Here is a 19,005-nt window from a genome sequence, read left to right as displayed (position 1 = left end):
GAGAGAGAACGGCATGCAGGGCTGTGTGTGCAGCCAAGGGACGCCGTGAATGTGGTGACGTAGGGACGAGGACTGTTATGGTGCGTTCAAGGAAACTTATAACTCGTGTTTTTCCGACCTGTGAAGTCGTAGGACCAGTTCGATCTGGTACGAGTTCACCGGTCGGAAGTTACGAGTGGCCGTTATAGTGACTTTCACCGGTAAAACAGGTCGGAAAAACACGAGTGGGTTGCCTGGAACGCTACAAAGTCGTAAGTTGTGACTTAAAGCTGTAATTTACGGTTTCAAAAGCCGGCCTGGAACGCAGCATTAGCCAAAACGACCGGATCGCTTACTTCTGCTTTAACTTTGACCCCGGGTTGGCTAGCCTCGTAAACCAGCCTCTCGCCGAAATGCATTTCATTTCATTCCGAGGGAGAGTCTGGCCTCATCCCCATTCTAAGCGTTTGGACTGAAACCCTCAGAAGGCCGAGCCAATCAGCGTCGCCCGCTGTGATTGACACAGCACGTTGGCCAATCAGGGACCGACTGGTGCAAAGCCCCGTCACTACACCAACTTGCTGATTGGCTGAATGGGGTTGTCTGTCAACGCTACTACCAAAGATATTAAACCGTGTTTGCTACTACTCCCGCCCAGCTCCCGCCCACCCCAGACGCTTAGAGGGGGGATGAGGCCAGACTCTCCTGAGAAATGAAATGAAATGCATTTCGGCGAGAGGCTGGTTTACGAGGCTACGGGTTGGCAACAACATTTAAAGATCCTCCTCTCTTCTCTTTCAGACAGGATAAGAATCTGAGATATCATCTGGATCATGCAGATTTTCAGTCTCATACAGTAATACATACAACCCCTACCACACGGCAACTTCCATTGTGGACACTGTGCTCAGTGTAACAACACTGTTCAGACTAATTATTTCACTCATCCACACACAGGAATATTTTATATATATTTATATTGAGACTCTTAAGTGGAGGCGGGTCATTTTTGACCCGTTAAGACGACCACTGAAGTGGAAGCTAAGACCGCACAAGGGTTAATATAAAACTGATCAAATAGACAACGTGCATTGATGCACATGTAATCACACTTTAAAGCAGAAGTAAGCGATCTGGTCGTTTTGGCTAATGTTTTGAAACCGTAAGTTACGGCTTCAAGTCACGACTTACGACTTTGTCATTCCAGGCAACCCATAACTTGTGTTTTTCTGACCTGTTGCAGAGTCCTGCATCGGGTCGGATCCCCGCGGGTATCCGACGGGTACCCCGCAAAAACGGTGTTCAACGGGTGGATAAGCTGTCTTGTGAAAATTCACGGGTCGGGCACGGGCGGAACTCAAATGAACGCGGGTGGGTACGCGGGTGAATGTGTAGGCCTACAGAGGAAAACTCACGCGCAGCTGCATGAACCAGCGTAGCAAATCGTTTTTTTTTATCACTCACGGCAACAACAGAGCAGCATCTTGATGTAAATAAACGATCTTTGGCCGCTCGTGTGACCGCGCACAGCTTTCCCTGGAGTTTAGCCTGTCATGGCTTGACTGCTCGGCTTCTGGGTAAGCTACAAACACACCGATGGGATCAATGTAAAGGCTGAAGTGTCCTGCTTTCATTAAAAAAATGAATTACGTCGCTATCATTCTCCGTTCCGGAAATAGCCGCGAAAGAGTACGCCCCCCCCCCCCCCCTCTCTTTTGTTTTCTTTTTTCTAAAGAGTACGGCTGTACCCCCGTTATCGCCGGTGAAGACGGCGATCTAACGGGCAGCGGGTCGGGTCTTAATATTGACGGGTGGGTCGGATCCGGGTTGTAATCAGAACTAGAAAAAGCATTTCCAAGAATGGAAATGGTGTGACTGCTGAAAGCAGCTGAACGCTGTTGCAGAATTAGCAAATAGTGCAAGCAGTGACCACCATACAAATGTTTGACCAAGGTTGGAATCGAACCCACAATCTCATGGTCAGTAGACTTCCACTCTGCCTCTAGGCCACAGTGCACACACAGTTGCAGAGACTGTTGTCTGTTAATGATCTGCACTGTCAACATCAAGAAAGCTTGAGAGTCAAGCTTGAATGACTTAGAATGAAAATTTCTGTGAATTTCAGGCTGAGAGCAGCAGTTTCAACATGAAGCAAGTTATCAGAAGTCAACAGAGGACGACTGGGAAAATAATTCACTATAATTGTTGTTGAGGCAAGATTTGAACCAGCAACCTTCAGGTCTTCAGACCAGCAAGCTAACCACTAGACTACAGACAGAGACAGTATGTGAGGGGCAAAGAAAACCTTTAATAAGAGGATCACTGGCTTCTGCTTAAAAAAAAAAGTAAGGAAAGTGCAGAAATTAACCACAACAAGTAAGTAGAGGACACTTTTGTAAAAATAGTGCAAGCAGTGATGACCATACAAATGGTTGACCAAGGTAGGAATTGAACCCACAATCTCATGGTCAGAAGACTTTGACTTTGCCCCCCGGTTGCTGACAGCTGGACATTGTATAATTACAGATTCAGCGCATTTAGTGTAAAACTCTACACTGGGATTCGATCACAGACTGGAGCATAGTCCTTGCTCACAGTGATAGCTGCTCTACCAGGTGAGCTATACCTATTATGCCTTGACAGCTACACTGAGCTGCCAAGCCTTTCACCTCTGAGCCAGATGAAGAACGGGGCGGCAGCTTGTAGCACTAGTGCCCTCCCCTGGAGCTGTGACACGTCAGCTCCAGTCTCCCTGAAACTGCCAGTTTGAGTCTGCCATTGGTTCACAGCAGTTTGAAGGCAGAAAAACTCAGAAATGCAATTTTGCACTTCCTTTTCTGCTGATATGTGCTCTAACACAAGAAAAATGCCACAGGAACATGTGAAAAGCTCAAAAAACACGATTTTCACGGGAGTGGGTCTTTATAAAAGCATCATAAATGAGCCATTAGAAGTTTGTCTACAAATCAGAATTTGAATGAAGTCTCTAGCAGAAAGTACAACATGAATGAGGCAGGAATCAAACCCATGACCTCATGATCAGTAAGCCTTTACTCTGCCACTTCGCCACAGAGAGCACAGACTTAAGCATGTTGCCATTGTAATTAGTGTGACTGCTGAAGCAGTCACACTATTGTTCTTCTGTTTGGCCATTTTCTTCCGCCTTTTTACGGTCTTCTTCTAGTCCTTCATACTTTGTGCTATTTCAACAATTCATATATCAAAACGTGCAGCTTCTTTTGAACTTTATCGGCATTACTTTTCTCTTTTTAACTATTTATACTTTTTCAAATATTTAACTTTTTCTGATTTTTTTCAGCTTTATAATGTGTGTGTATTGCGTCTAACGAGCAGAGCCAGAGTGGTGTCAGAGTGGAGAGAGGCAAAAAAACATTCTAGAGTTTTTCTGGCTAAACTGTCAGCATGGCCACAAATTAAACTCTAGACAAATTATTTTCTCCAGTTTTGTAGCCACACTTGTCTTCTGGCTAAAATTCTGGTCAAAAATGCAAAGAGACTTAGATAATAATTTAAAATATTTTTTAAATGCAGCCAGGGAGCTCTCTGCTCTCATTAAGCTCAATGCATTTTTTTCACATCAGCAGGAGAAGGAGCTCAACTTTGTAACTTGCTGTTAAGTGCTTTTTAATTAGTGTGACTGCTGAAGCAGTCACACTATTGTTCTTCTGTTTGGCCATTTTCTTCCGCCTTTTTACGGTCTTCTTCTAGTCCTTCATACTTTGTGCTATTTCAACAATTCATATATCAAAACGTGCAGCTTCTTTTGAACTTTATCGGCATTACTTTTCTCTTTTTAACTATTTATACTTTTTCAAATATTTAACTTTTTCACAAAAAATCTCACATTCATCAAAGTCTCAACCTCTCTTCTTCACAACTCCACTGTAGTGTAGGGGTTAAGGTGGATGCTTCCCAACCCTAAGGTCACTGGTTCGAATCCAAGGGAAGAACTCTTGTTATGTTATGTTGAATTCTGCTCTCCTCCCCCGCCTTCAATTGGTTACAGGTGTTTGTTATCTCCTTGATTACTCGTACCAGTTTGCAGCACATCATCACATTACAATGAATGACAACAGTCTTCAAAGCAGTGTGCTCTCTGTAGCCGAGTGGCAGAGTAAAGGTTTAGTGATCATATGGTCATGGGTTTGATTCCTGCCTCAGTCATTTCACATCATTGCTTGACTTTTGATTCCAATTATTCAGCTGTCATTGGACAGTCTTTGATTCCTCATAGTATAAAGCTCATTGTAACTCAGGTTCTCTGTGGCCATATGGTTAGTGTGTTAGGTGTTGTGCTATTTCAACAATTCATATATCAAAACGTGCAGCTTTTTTTGAACTTTATCGGCATTACTTTTCTCTTTTTAACTATTTATACTTTTTAAAATATTTAACTTTTTCTGCAAATTAAACTCTAGACAAATTATTTTCTCCAGTTTTGTAGCCACACTTGTCTTCTGGCTAAAATTCTGGTCAAAAATGCAAAGAGACTTAGATAATAATTTAAAATATTTTTTAAATGCAGCCAGGGAGCTCTCTGCTCTCATTCAGCCCAATGCTCAGAGTTCTCCACAACTCTGTCTGTAGTCCAGTTGGTTACAGGTGTTTGTTAAGAGACGCATTAATTGCTTCTGCCACCGTTTGCAGCACATCATCACATTACAATGGCAACATGCTTATGTCTGTGCTCTCTGTGGCGAAGTGGCAGAGTAAAGGTTTATAGATCATGAGGTCATGGGTTCGACTCCTTACTTTTTTTTTTAAGCAGAAGCCAGTGATCCTCTTATCAAAGGTTTTCTTTACCCCTCACATGCTGTCTCTGTCTGTAGCCTAGTGGTTAGCTTGCTGGTCTGGAGACCTGAAGGTTGCTGGTTCAAATCTTGCCTCAACAACAATTATAGTGAATTATTTTCCCAGTCGTCCTCTGTTGACTTCTGATAACTTGCTTCATGTTGAAACTGCTGCTCTCAGCCTGAAATTCACAGAAATTTTCATTCTAAGTCATTCAAGCTTGACTCTCAAGCTTTCTTGATGTTGACAGTGTGCAGATCATTAACAGACAACAGTCTCTGCAACTGTGTGTGCACCGTGGCCTAGAGGCCGAGTGGAAGTCTAATGACCATGAGGTTGTGGGTTCGATTCCGACCTTGGTCAAACATTTGTATGGTGATCACTGCTTGCACTATTTGCTAATTCTGCAACAGCGTTCAGTTGCTATCAGCAGTCACACCATTTCCATTCTTGGAAATGCTTTTTCTAGTTCATTTTAATTCACCAAAAAATAGTCACAGGTCACAAAAAAGTCCTCTTCTTACTTGGTGTGGCTAATTTATATTAATTTATTTTTGTTTTAAGCATCATTGAAAAATCTCACATTCATCAAAGTCTCAACCTCTCTTCTTGACAACTTCTCTGTAGTGTAGGGGTTAGGGTAACTGCCTGCCAACCCTAAGGTCACTGGTTCGAATCCAAGGGAAGAATTCTTGTTATGTTATGTTGAATTCTGCTCTCCTCCCCCGCCTTCAATTGGTTACAGGTGTTTGTTATCTCCTTGATTACTCGTACCAGTTTGCAGCACATCATCACATTACAATGAATGACAACAGTCTTGAAAGCAGTGTGCTCTCTGTAGCCGAGTGGCAGAGTAAAGGTTTAGTGATCATATGGTCACCGGTTCGATTCCTGCCTCAGTCATTTCACATCATTGCTTGACTTTTGATTCCAATTATTCAGCTGTCATTGGACAGTCTTTGATTCCTCATAGTATAAAGCTCATTGTAACTCAGGTTCTCTGTGGCCATATGGTTAGTGTGTTAGGTGTTGTGCTATTTCAACAATTCATATATCAAAACGTGCAGCTTTTTTTGAACTTTATCGGCGTTACTTTTCTCTTCTTAACTATTTATACTTTTTAAAATATTTAACTTTTTCTGCAAATTAAACTCTAGACAAATTATTTTCTCCAGTTTTGTAGCCACACTTGTCTTCTGGCTAAAATTCTGGTCAAAAATGCAAAGAGACTTAGATAATAATTTTAAATATTTTTTAAATGCAGCCAGGGAGCTCTCTGCTCTCATTCAGCCCAATGCTGAGAATTCTCCACAACTCTGTCTGAAACATGATTATGTCTGTGCTCTCTGTGGCGAAGTGGCAGAGTAAAGGTTTATTGATCATGAGGTCATGGGTTCGATTCCTTACTTTTTTTTTTAAGCAGAAGCCAGTGATCCTCTTATCAAAGGTTTTCTTTACCCCTCACATACTGTCTCTGTCTGTAGCCTAGTGGTTAGCTTGCTGGTCTGGAGACCTGAAGGTTGCTGGTTCAATTCTTGCCTCAACAACAATTATAGTGAATTATTTTCCCAGTTGTCCTCTGTTGACTTCTGATAACTTGCTTCATGTTGAAACTGCTGCTCTCAGCCTGAAATTCACAGAAATTTTCATTCTAAGTCATTCAAGCTTGACTCTCAAGCTTTCTTGATGTTGACAGTGTGCAGATCATTAACAGACAACAGTCTCTGCAACTGTGTGTGCACCGTGGCCTAGAGGCAGAGTGGAAGTCTAAGGACCTTGAGGTTGTGGGTTCAATTCCGACCTTGGTCAAACATTTGTATGGTGATCACTGCTTGCACTATTTGCTAATTCTGCAACAGCGTTCAGTTGCTATCAGCAGTCACACCATTTCCATTCTTGGAAATGCTTTTTCTAGTTTGATGATGTGCTGCAAATGGTGGCACTAGCAATTAATGCGTCTCTTAACGACCACCTGTAACCAATTGAGGGTGATGGAGGGGAGCAGAATTCAACATAACATAACAAGATTGCTCAGCCTGGATTCAAACTAGTGACCTTGGGGTTGGCAAGCGGACACCTTACCAACTGGACTACAGACAGAGTTGTGAATAAGAGAGGTTGAGACTTTGATGAATGTGAGATTTTTCAATGATGCTTAAAATAAAGAGAAATGAGTATAAATTAGCCACACCAAGTAAGAAGAGGACTTTTTTGTGACCTGTGACTATTTTTTGGTGAATTAAAATGATTTAAAAAGCACTTAACAGCAAGTTACAAAGTTGAGCTCCTTCTCCTGCTGCTGTGAAAAAAATGCATTGAGCTGTATGAGAGCAGAGAGCTCCCTGGCTGCATTTAAAAAATATTTTAAATTATTATCTAAGTCTCTTTGCATTTTTGACCAGAATTTTAGCCAGAAGACAAGTGTGGCTACAAAACTGGAGAAAATAATTTGTCTAGAGTTTAATTTGTGGCCATGCTGACAGTTTAGCCAGAAAAACTCTGAATGTTTTTTTGCCTCTCCCCACTCTAGCACCACTCTAGCTCTGCTCGTTAGACGCAACACACACACATTATAAAGCTGAAAAAAATCAGAAAAAGTTAAATATTTTAAAAAGTATAAAGAGTTAAAAAGAGAAAAGTAATGCCGATAAAGTTCAAAAAAAGCTGCACGTTTTGATATATGAATTGTTGAAATAGCACAAAGTATGAAGGACTAGAAGAAGACCGTAAAAAGGCGGAAGAAAATGGCCAAACAGAAGAACAATAGTGTGACTGCTTCACACTAAATAATCACGGGTGACGGGTCGGGACACGGGCTTAAAAACCAACGGGCCGGGCGGGTGCGGGTTTCCAAAATTGGACCCGTGCAGGACTCTGTAGCCTGGCTCTCGTCAGACCCTTGTAGCTACGCTCAGCTCCGCACAAGGGTCTGGGACTGCTCCATAGGCGATTCATTTCAGAAGGCGGGGCCTTGTAAAAAAAATCTTGTATGTGATTGGATAAACCACTTGTCCGTTATCTTGTTGACGTGCTACTTCAGCCACTCACTGCGAGCCGCCATTGTTGTTTGACTCAAACAGTCGCTTCAGCGCTACGTCACACCTCAGAAAGTCCCGCCCGGCGATCCTGATTGGTTCATTATTTTTTGCTCCGGGGAAGAAGTTTGCATTGGCCTCGAGTCCAGACCCTTGTGCGGAGCTGAGCGTAGCGCCTCTGGCGCAGCTTTGCGGAACTACAAGGGTCTGACGAGAGCCAGGCTAGGACTCTGACCTGTTGCCTGTGAAAGTATAACTACAACGGCCACTCGTAACTTCCGACCCGTGAACTCGTACCAGATCGAACTGGTACGACTTCACAGGTCGGAAAAACACGAGTTACGGGTTGCCTTGAACGCACCATAACGTCTTGTCAGCCGATGGAGTTAGCAGCCCTCGCCCTCATCGTGGATCTATTGGTCCTCGTCCCTACGTCACCACATTCAGGCGCATCCCTTGGCTGCACACACAGCCCTTCATGCCGTTCTCTCTCCTCATTGGATACAAGAAAAGCTTTCTCCTCGGCTCAGAGCAGAGCAGAGTGACTGACAGACCTGTGTTTCGGTTCAAACACTCTATGTAAGTGATTGCTGTGTGAAGATATAACTATTTAAGACTTACGTATATTAACACAAAAATATCGCTTACTTCTGCTTTAAATTAAGAGTGTGATTACATGTGCATCAATGCACGTTGTCTATTTGATACATTATCCTTGTGGACTTCCATACGTAGGTAAAATTTCCAGACAGCTTAAGCAGAATATAAGAATGAATGAATATAAGAGTTCAATCAGAAGAAATGATAGAGATTATCCTTGTTGTGGCTGTCTTTCAATAAACTTCAGCCGCTGAGGAACTTAAAGCTCTTTTGTGACGCGTCCAAAAACTCCATGGGTCCACGATCAGTTTAAAGTGTTTATTGTGACAAAAATCAAAAAGAGCCAACAAGCAGTTATATCAAAAAGGGAAATTAATACGTGCCCTTTCAATAAATAATAATAATGATACTGGTGAGATGATAAGGTGAAAATGATGGTAAATTGACGGTCAACAAAAAATATATGAGCTTAGTTCTCTCTCTCTCTTTGTGTTCAAAACTCCCGCCACCCCACACACACACACTAAGTAAAGAAAATAACCACACCCCCTCAATGTGTGAATGCAAATGACATCATCAACGCAATGACGTCAAACCTATAGCAAAATGGCAGGCAAAAATATATTTTAGCTTCTACAATACCGGCCCCTAATTATTATAACTCAAACAATAATAATTACCCAATAAATGATAATCACACACACAAGTACATTTCAATAGAGAGTCCATTATGAAGATCTTCTTTCTTCATGAGAATGCTATAAGTGCATACAGTGTTGGAAAGAGTGATCTACTGTCACTCTGGATCAGTCCATAGTCCATAGTGTATGTACTGTAATGTGTAAGGGGCAAAGGTCAAAGTCCAAAACAAAAAAGAAAGTCAGTCTGAGCTTTCACAGTTCTTCTGACTCCAATAGAAGGCAGATTTTGTTGATTGGTCTGTTCAGAAATCCAGTCTTGGTCTTGATCCGGACATGACGAACGAGTCCTCTCTTATCCAGAATAGTCTCTGCGATTTTTCCAGTCAGCCAGGTGTTTCGAGGTGCTGAATCATCCATGATGATCACGACGTCTCCTGGTGTGAAGTTGCGTCTGATTTTAGACCATTTCTGTCTCTCCTGAAGTTGTGGAAGGTATTCTTTAACCCACCTTTTCCAGAACAGATCTGACATATACTGGATTTGTCTCCACCTGCGTCGAGCATATATGTCGTCCTGTGTAAACTGTCCTGGTGGCAATAAAGGCATGGTTTTAAGGAGAAGAAGGTGGTTTGGGGTGAGTGCTTCAAGGTCATTTGGGTCTGTAGAAGCCTTGGTGATTGGGCGGCTGTTGAGGATCGCCTCAGCCTCACATAAAACTGTGTGAAGACCCTCTTCATCAAGATTTTGTACATTTAAAGTTGAGCTCAGAATCTTCCGCACTGATTTAATCAATCTTTCCCATACACCGCCATGGTGTGAGCCAGCAGGGGGATTGAAGATCCAGTTGATTCCCTTGTTAAGCAGAGTGTTGTGAATCTGATTTTGATTCCAGCTTTCAATTGCTTCTTTCAACTCCCGCTGAGCTCCAACAAAATTGGTGCCATTATCAGATCGAAGTTCTTTTATCTGACCACGTCTGGCTACGAAGCGCCGAAGGGCATTGATGAAAGAGTCTGTGTCAAGTGACGATGCCACTTCAATGTGAACTGCTCTTACAGCCAAACATGTGAAAATAACACCATAGCGCTTCACAACTTTCCTTCCATGCTTCACTCCAAAGGGTCCAAAATAGTCCACTCCTACATATGTGAATGGAGGTTCACCTGGAGTGACTCTGTCCAATGGCAAGTCTGCCATCTGCTGTTGACCTGGGGTAGCGTTTACACGCCGACAAATAACACATCTTGACAGTATCTTTCTGATCAACACAGTGGCGCCAGGAATCCAGTATTTTTGACGTAGGACAGATAACATATGGTTGCGACCACCATGACCCACCTTTGCATGAATATGTCGCAGAATCAGATCAGAAATGTGGAAATCTTTAGCCAATATTACTGGATGTTTCACCTCTTCTGGCATCGCTGCTCTGCTTAATCGGCCTCCAACCCGCAACACATCTTTGTCCAAAATGGGATTGAGTTTATGAATGTGACTGGTTCGCTTGACATCCATTCCTTTCCTTAGACTTGCAATTTCATCTGCAAACCTCCTCTTCTGACAAAAGCAGATTATCTCCATTTCAGCAGCAGCCAGTTCCTCCACGGTGAGATGAGGGTTTTCCAGAGTCTGAAGATTTCCTGTATGGTTTTGTGGTAAGTTCTTGTGAACATTGACATGAGTTGCTTGTTTTCCTTTTCTGCTAAGACACAAAAGCAGTTTTTTAAATCTGAGTATCCATGCTACAGCTCTTTTCAGATGAGTCCAGGTAGAGAAATGATGGATGAAGTGTGTTACTGGATCCATGGTTTCAGTCGTTACCTGAGTAGCATTTACAGTGATGCTCTTGACTTCAGAGTCTTTTGGTGAGATTTTTTCCAAACCATCCGGATTTCGGGGCCACTCTTCCTGAGACTGAAGAAGAAATTCAGGCCCAGACAGCCATATTTCTTTCCGAAGAAAAGTTTCAACTCTCAAACCCCGTGAAGCCAGGTCTGCTGGGTTGTTAGTTGTGTTGACATATCTCCACTGTTGTGCATGTGAGACCTTGTGAATTTCAGTTACTCGGTTGGCCACAAAAGTGCGGAATCTGGTGGTTTTGTTGTTGATGTATTTAAGCACAGAGGTGCTGTCAGTCCAGAATATGGAATCTGCTAAATCCATCTGCAGCTCTTTTCTCCATACAGTGTCCATCCTGCTTGCCATTGTAGCTGCAGTTAACTCCATTCGAGGGATAGTGGCTGGCTTTAATGGAGCCACTCTTGCTTTTCCCATCACAAATCCACAGTGTGCTCGGCCATGAGTGTTATGCAGTAGCAGATAGCTGACAGTTCCATAACCATCTTCACATGCATCTGAAAAGTGATGTAGCTGAGCAGATGCAACGGTTCCAAAGTCTGTGGGTTTGAAGCATCTATCAACCTTGAAGTCTTCTAACTCATGAAGCTCTTGAATCCAACGCATCCATTCCTGCACAGTGGAATCAGTTAAAGCATCATCCCAACCAACCTTTTTTCTGCACAAATCTTGCAGGATTTTCTTGGCAGTCAAGACGACAGGCGACAATATTCCAAGGGGATCATATATTGAGCTCACTGTGGAAAGAATTCCCCTTCTGGTGAGTGGTCTGTCTTTGAGGGTGATTTTAAACTTGAAGACGTCAGACTGTACACACCATTGTACACCAAGTACTCTCTCCACAGGTAGGTTGTCACAATCCATGTCCAAATTCTTCATCTCTTTTGCTTTCTCTGTTTCAGGTATGGATACCAACACACAACGGCTGTTACTTATCCACTTGTTAAGCACAAAACCTCCTTTGAAGCAAATAGCTCGCAGCTCATGATAGAGAGCTATTGCATCCTCTTCTGAAGCTACTGACGCAAGGCAATCGTCCACATAAAAATTGTTCATGACAGTGCTTACAGCTTGAGGGCTGAACTCTTTCACACTGTCCTCAGCACATCTCCTAAGTGCAAAGTTTGCACAACTGGGGGACGAAGTCGCTCCAAAAAGATGCACCGTCATTCTGTATTCCTCCATGTTCTGACTGTAGTCTCCATCAGGCCACCAGAGGAATCGCAACAAGTCCCGGTCTTCACTTGGCACCTTGACTTGATGAAACATTGCTTCAACATCTGCAGCGATGACAACAGGTTCTTTGCGGAATCTAGTCAAGACTCCTATTAGTGTACTGGTCAGGTCTGGCCCCTGTAAGAGCTGAGAATTCAGTGACACTCCCTGAAACATTGCTCCACAGTCAAACACCACTCTTAGTTTCTTCTTTTGTGGATGTAAGACTCCATGATGTGGCAGATACCATTTTCTGCCATTGCTGCGTTCCAAGACACAATCCGGTACCTGTTCAGCATAACCTTTGGTTAACATGTCAGACACAAAGCTGGTGTACTCAGAGTGAAAAGATGGATCCCTTTTAAATCTTCTCTTTAAGTTTAGTGTGCGTTGTTCAGCAACACTTCTGTTGTCAGGCAAACATATTTCCTTTTCTTTTAAAGGTAAATTAATGCAATAATGGCCATCAACTAGTCTGGTAGATTGTGAGACCAAATCCAAAAACATCTTGTCTTCCTTTGATGATTCTTTATCTTCTCTAACACACTCAGGGAAGTCATTTCTGAACTGTTGCTCCCACAGCACGTCAAGTTTCACAACTGAGATCCTGTTGGCATTGACTGTTGACTGTTCCTGAGCATCATCATCCTTTTTTCCAAGTGGTCCATTAACTGTCCAGCCAAGCATGGTTTTTACAGCATAAGGTCCATCTCCCACACTCCGTATAACATCAAGTGGCTCCAGAGCCCTTGGCACATCCAAGCCAATGAGCAGTTCAATCTCAGATTCAATTTTGGGCAAATGGACATTATTCAAATGAGACCACTGTTCAATATCTTTCTGATGTGGGATGTTTCCTTGATGCACAGGCATAGTCTTCTGGGTGTATATACCTGGAAGATCACAAAAATGGCTGCTATCCAGACCAGCAACTTCAAGACCTGAAACAATGTTGGTTCCAACGACCTTTCTTTGACCCATGGTTCTCAAAAGAATACTTGACCTTCTTCCTTGGAGCTTAAGCTTGGTCATCAGGCCCACTGTACAAAACGATGCAGTGCTACCTGGGTCAAGAAATGCATATGTCTGTACTATTGCACTTCCCTTCTTGGCTTTCACTTGTACAGGCACGATTGAGAGTTTGCAGTTATCCTCACCGGCCCCAGTAAGACCACTGGTTTGGACCGAAGCTACAGCACTCCTTCTAGCAGTGTCCTTTGTCTCCGTTTGCTGTGTGTCCATCTCCTTTTTTCTTTGGTGAATATGCAACATCCTGGGATGCTTTAAACCACATATGTCACAGGTGAGTCGTTTTCTGCAGTCTCTGCTGAGGTGCCCTTTACCCAAACAGCCAAAACATATTCCATTTTCTCTCATGAAAGCGATTTTCTCATCCTGTGTCTTCTTTTCCAATTTTGAACACATATCCAAACCATGTCCACCTTCACAAAACAAACAGCTTTTCAGACCACACAAACCTTCTCTTTCCTTCGTGCCTTTTCCATTATTTTCTTTAAGTGTCACAGTGGTAGCAAAGATACTTCCTTTTATCCTAGGTTGAGGTTGTGACTTGAACCTTCTTACCTCTTTGCTCACTGCTGGAGTGTCTTTTATATCTCCGAACACTGGGTCTGTCAAAATCCTCACTTGTCTTTCCAGGAAATCCACCACATCCTTGAAGGTAGCTCTTTGATTGTATTTTACCTGGAAATCACAAGCCACAGTTCTCCATTTATCCCTCAGCCGATAGGGCAATTTCTTTATGATGATGAGCATGTTTGAAGGCATGTCCAGCTCCTTCATGTAGTTGACATCTTCCATGGCGTTGCAACATCCTTGAAGAAAAAGGGTGTATGCTTGAAGGGATTTTGTGTCATCAGGTTTTATTGATGGCCATGCAAGAGCCTTATCCATGTAAGCTCTAGCAATTTTGTGCTCGTTGCCAAAATGCTCCTGAAGTAAAGCTTTAGCCTTCCTGTATCCTCTGTCTGAATCCATGTGTAGGCAGCTCCTTACTATTTCCCTCGGCTGTCCTCTTGTATATTGCTCCAAGTAATATAAACGGTCTCTGTAGTTTTCATTTTTGCTTTCAATACTGTGTTCAAAGGATTTAATGAATGTTTGGTACTGAAGGGGATCACCATCAAAAACTTGAATTTCCCTCTTTGGCATAGAAGAAAGGCACTGTTGATGAATTAACAGAGCAGTGATTTCATTTTGTTTGTCCATGACTGAGTATATGTTGTTCTGTTCACCACTGTTGGAGGTAGGTAAGATGGCTGGTGTGGTCACATGTGCATGATCACCTGCATTCATGATGGTTGAGTTGAGTGTTCTGGGATCTGTATTGGAAGGTTGGGTGTGAGTTGCAGCTGTGTGCGCAGTCGCAGCTCCTATAATGGGTTGTAGATTAGTGATGTTTTGATCTGGGAGACTTTGTCCATGTAGTTGTATGTTTTGTGTATTTGGCACAAAAGCTTTTGCTTCAACATCAAGTGCTCTCTTTCCTTGATACTTTTCAAAATATGACATCATATCATCAGACATTTTAGTTGGATGACTTTGTACACTGGATCCTCTTGATGCTCCAAGAACATGCACCTTGGCCATAGTAGCAGCAATGTCGGCCTCCAGCTCCAGCTGCTCTTTTTTCTTCCTTATCAACTCCTCCTGTTCCTCCAGAGCATGTTTATCTTTCAGCATTTTCTGTCGTACAACAAGAGCAGCTACATCAGCCTCGGCTTTAATGCGTGCAGATGAAGTGCTTGATGCTTTAGAGCTTGCCTTGGAAGCACTGTGTTTGCTTTTCCTGCTGCTTGCAACATTAGACACACTGTCACTTGGTTGAATTAGTTCCTGCACATCAGATGTTGCTTTTGAGGTTAGGTCAGGGGGAGGATTGTCCTGTGGAGGAATTTCCTCCTTTGATTCAACAGGTGCTTTCTCATGTAAGATGGAAGAAGTGTCTGAATCTGCAGCAGGTAAATTCACAGTCACATGACCTGTTTGCATAGAGTGTCTTTCATTGTCAAAAAGCCATTGTTTCACATCCTCCACAAAGCCTGTGTGGTATTTGTTTATGCGTGCAAACCAGTCATTCTGAGTTTCTTGATCCTCCTCAGGAAGCAATACAATCACTGATTCATGCGCAGCTTTTGCACACTCAAACAGTTGAATCAGTCTCTCCAAATTCCATTGCACATCCTTTGCATTTGCATCCCTTTTCATGAGCTCCTTAATTTCACATGTGAGCCCTTTAAGTTTCTTCACCGCCGTATGACGCTCATGCTGAAGCGTATTTATTTTATAAGCCAGCGCTTTGGTTGTAAGCTTGACCGTCCTCCTCTCCATTTCATCACTCGCATCCTTTGTTTCACTCATTTTGACATTTCCAACGTGCACAGCTCATCAATATACACAGCAAAGCATAAACACCACGCAACAGATGAATCATGAATCCATTCACAAACGTTCCACAGCTCAACTTTGAGTCCGTGCGCTCTTTTGATCCAACAAGCAGCCACGGTGCCACAAACAATCCACACGGCTTCCAAAACTCCGCCGAACTCGGCGCGTGCGTCCAGCGCACAAACACACAAGCCAAAACAACAGTCCCAGTCCTCACTGGACGAGCAGCATCCAATTCAAGTCCACACTGTGTTCCAAATTTCATCCAATACACAGAAGGAATCTCAACATACCGCTTCTGATGGCTGTGATGCGCCGCCGCTGTGATTGCTTTTCACTCCTTTGTTGTTTTTACGCAGCGCTCCGCTGTGATTTCTTTTTCCCATGCCGGTGAGCTGAATCCAATCCCATGAGAATCCAATCCCAGGGTCCAAGGTGGTCCGGAATTCCAACGAACTCCGAGATCCAAAGCATACCTGTCAAGTTTTGGATTTGAAAATAAGGGAAATTTTCCGGCACCTGCCGCGAACAGTGCTGCCACCCCAACCAAGCTCCAGTATCCCTTACATTTTAAGACAAGAAAGCTAAAATCACTGGCTTTATGCACAGCTGCACTACTCCCTGATCTTCAGCCAGCCCGTCTGCCATTATTGGACAAACTGATTAATCCAGGTGTGCCTGACCCCAATAGTCACAACAACAATAATGTTTTTTTGGGGTTTTTTTCTAACACATAAATGAGGCATTCTGGTGTACTCTGAGGAGAAACAGAGGGAAAAGACAACATTGCTTCAGTTTTTTTTTTCTTTTAAAGCAGATTCAGTACTGACTGAGGTTCCTATCATTGTAACTGCAAGAATGGCTGAAGTGTATTAAAGTGAACTCAGAACTGGTTTAGTGTGGAGCTGTGGCTGGTGGGCAAAAACAAAACTCATTTTTTAAAATCTTTTGGCCTGGACCGGCCTTTCAAGGCCCCCTTTCCTCTGCTTCACCATGAAGCTCTTTCAGGCCACACTGTCTTCTTCCACAACTTCTGCCCTATTCTCATCTGTATTTTGATAGCTGCAGCTACTGTCAGATATCTATATGACAGAAGGCCCACACATGCTTTAACTTAGCTTTATACTGCTGAATAACTGGAGCAGATATGTCCAGGGATTTTCAGCCTTCTATGATTATAGAATTACCCTGTCTTTTACAGCAGGTAGGCTACAGACACAGACACACACACCTGTTACTCTGCTGTCCCTCTCTGTTGCTCTCTGGACTGGGCTGCCTAGCTGTTCTTTTGGGTTAAGTGAGCATGGACGACACAACTCGACCGGTGTGGACGCGCTGGTTCGAGCCGCGCGTGTTCGCGCGGAAAATACGAGTCTTTTTTTTTTTTTTTCAACAACCGCGGGTCGACCCGTTACAGGCTTGATGAGCAGGACCTCAGTCAGTGCCGCGGTGATGTAGGCTTTGGGCTGTGTGCTCGCACATAGTGACGACGAGCACGCGCATCGTCGCTAACCAAGATAGGATTAATAGAGAGTTGGCCACTCCGAGGTAAAAACCAAAACCCAAATGAAATAGCAGCGTCCAGTCCGGGGTGCCGCCGGGACTGGCCCGGGGTATTATTATTTTTTAATAACGCGGGTTAAAATACGGGAGATTTACGGGAAAATACTAATACGGGAGGACGGCGGGAAAGAGGGGTAAAATACGGGACTTTCCCGGCCAAAACGGGATACTTGACAGGTATGATCCAAAGTCTTTTATTTTAACGTTAATATTTTTTGTTGACTAATGTTGTGGCTGTCTTTCAATAAACTTCAGCCGCTGAGGAACTTAAAGCTCTTTTGTGACGCGTCCAAAAACTCCATGGGTCCACGATCAGTTTAAAGTGTTTATTGTGACAAAAATCAAAAAGAGCCAACAAGCAGTTATATCAAAAAGGGAAATTAATACGTGCCCTTTCAATAAATAATAATAATGATACTGGTGAGATGATAAGGTGAAAATGATGGTAAATTGACGGTCAACAAAAAATATATGAGCTTAGTTCTCTCTCTCTCTTTGTGTTCAAAACTCCCGCCACCCCACACACACACACTAAGTAAAGAAAATAACCACACCCCCTCAATGTGTGAATGCAAATGACATCATCAACGCAATGACGTCAAACCTATAGCAAAATGGCAGGCAAAAATATATTTTAGCTTCTACAATCCTGTTGCTGTTTATTTCAATGACTTTAATCATGACATCTCCACTTTTTCTGTTTATAGGTATTGAAAAGGTCTGTTTGCCCAAGAGAAGAATCTTGATCTTCAAAACAACGTGAAGCCTACTGGATACATACACTAAAAACCCTTGCCCCATGTGGCCTAAATGATGAATTATTATGTCATGTAATTGTCATGTTCTCCAACTTCTCCAAAAGTGGTCATAACGTAACAACTGATTATGAAACGAAAATCATTTCAATTTCTCTCTTCAATTTGTACAAAGACATTTTGCACTATTCTCCTGCATTTTAGTTGTTTCTGGCTGGTGTTTGTTGTGGTCAAATGTGTCTTCACAGAGTTGATTGTCACAATACTAAAACCTAACCCAGGAAAATATTGAATATGACATCATATTCAATACAGCAGCAGTGCCTCTCAGCTTATTATTGCTTCATTATTTTATTTTTTATTATAATCAAAAGGACTTATAACGGATGTTTTTTTGTTTTTTTTATTAAATGAAGAGCTAACTAAGAGTTGTGCAATTCCAGCGGGCGGGGCTCCCCCCTCCCTCCTCTCACAACACACGTGCACGCAGACAGCGGAGAAAAAGAGAGGAGACGAGAGAGAAGTGTTGCCGTTAATATCAGCGACTCTTGCGGCTAAATTCACCCTACGTGCGTCTAGTTCTGTGTAACTAGGCTACTCACTCAGGTCTAAACGCTCTGGACGCTGCCTGCTCTGCTCTGCTCTGCCTGTCGAGTGCGCGCGCGTCGGGCGCTATGGGGGCGTACTGTTAATATGATACGTTTAGAAATCAGTAATGTATCCAGATGTGCCGTTTTTCATCGATACTTTTGACAGCTATACAAAGCTGTGCTACAGGTTGTTGTCTTCTGGAGGGAACTAGTTGTGGCGCACGTACCATTTCAGTAATGGGCTTATGAAGTGACTCGGAATATCAACTTATCACCTTGGTAATAAATTAATTAATGTTTCTACGTACCCCTGCAATGTGCTCACGTACCCCTAGGGGTACGAGTACCACACTTTGGGAACCACTGACCTACATCATGTCATGATAAACAGTTATGACTGATGTTTCTATTTTCTCCTGGCTGTGCCTAAGGAAGAGCAGCTATGACCCACTCACTGTCTGATAGTGATGGACAGAACACATGAAATAACAGAAATGAGAAAAAGATCACTGGCTGGTGTCACTGATGCTGATATACCCTATTATAAAAG

The 19,005-nt window shown here is 42.9% G+C and overlaps 1 pseudogene across 1 annotated transcript in view; it reads left to right on the top strand.

Moving 5' to 3' along the window:
• Positions 1-19,005, top strand: part of LOC146986570 (cell adhesion molecule CEACAM5-like) — a 363,100-nt pseudogene that overhangs the window by 194,843 nt on the left and 149,252 nt on the right. The window lies entirely within an intron of this gene.

The sequence above is a fragment of the Trachurus japonicus genome, chromosome 6 (genome assembly GCF_045865225.1).
Source record: "Trachurus japonicus isolate A0001 chromosome 6, Traja_1.0".
Lineage (NCBI taxonomy): Eukaryota > Metazoa > Chordata > Actinopteri > Carangiformes > Carangidae > Trachurus > Trachurus japonicus.
Note: the sequence above shows the minus strand (reverse complement) of the source record. Positions and strands in the feature narration are given on the sequence as shown.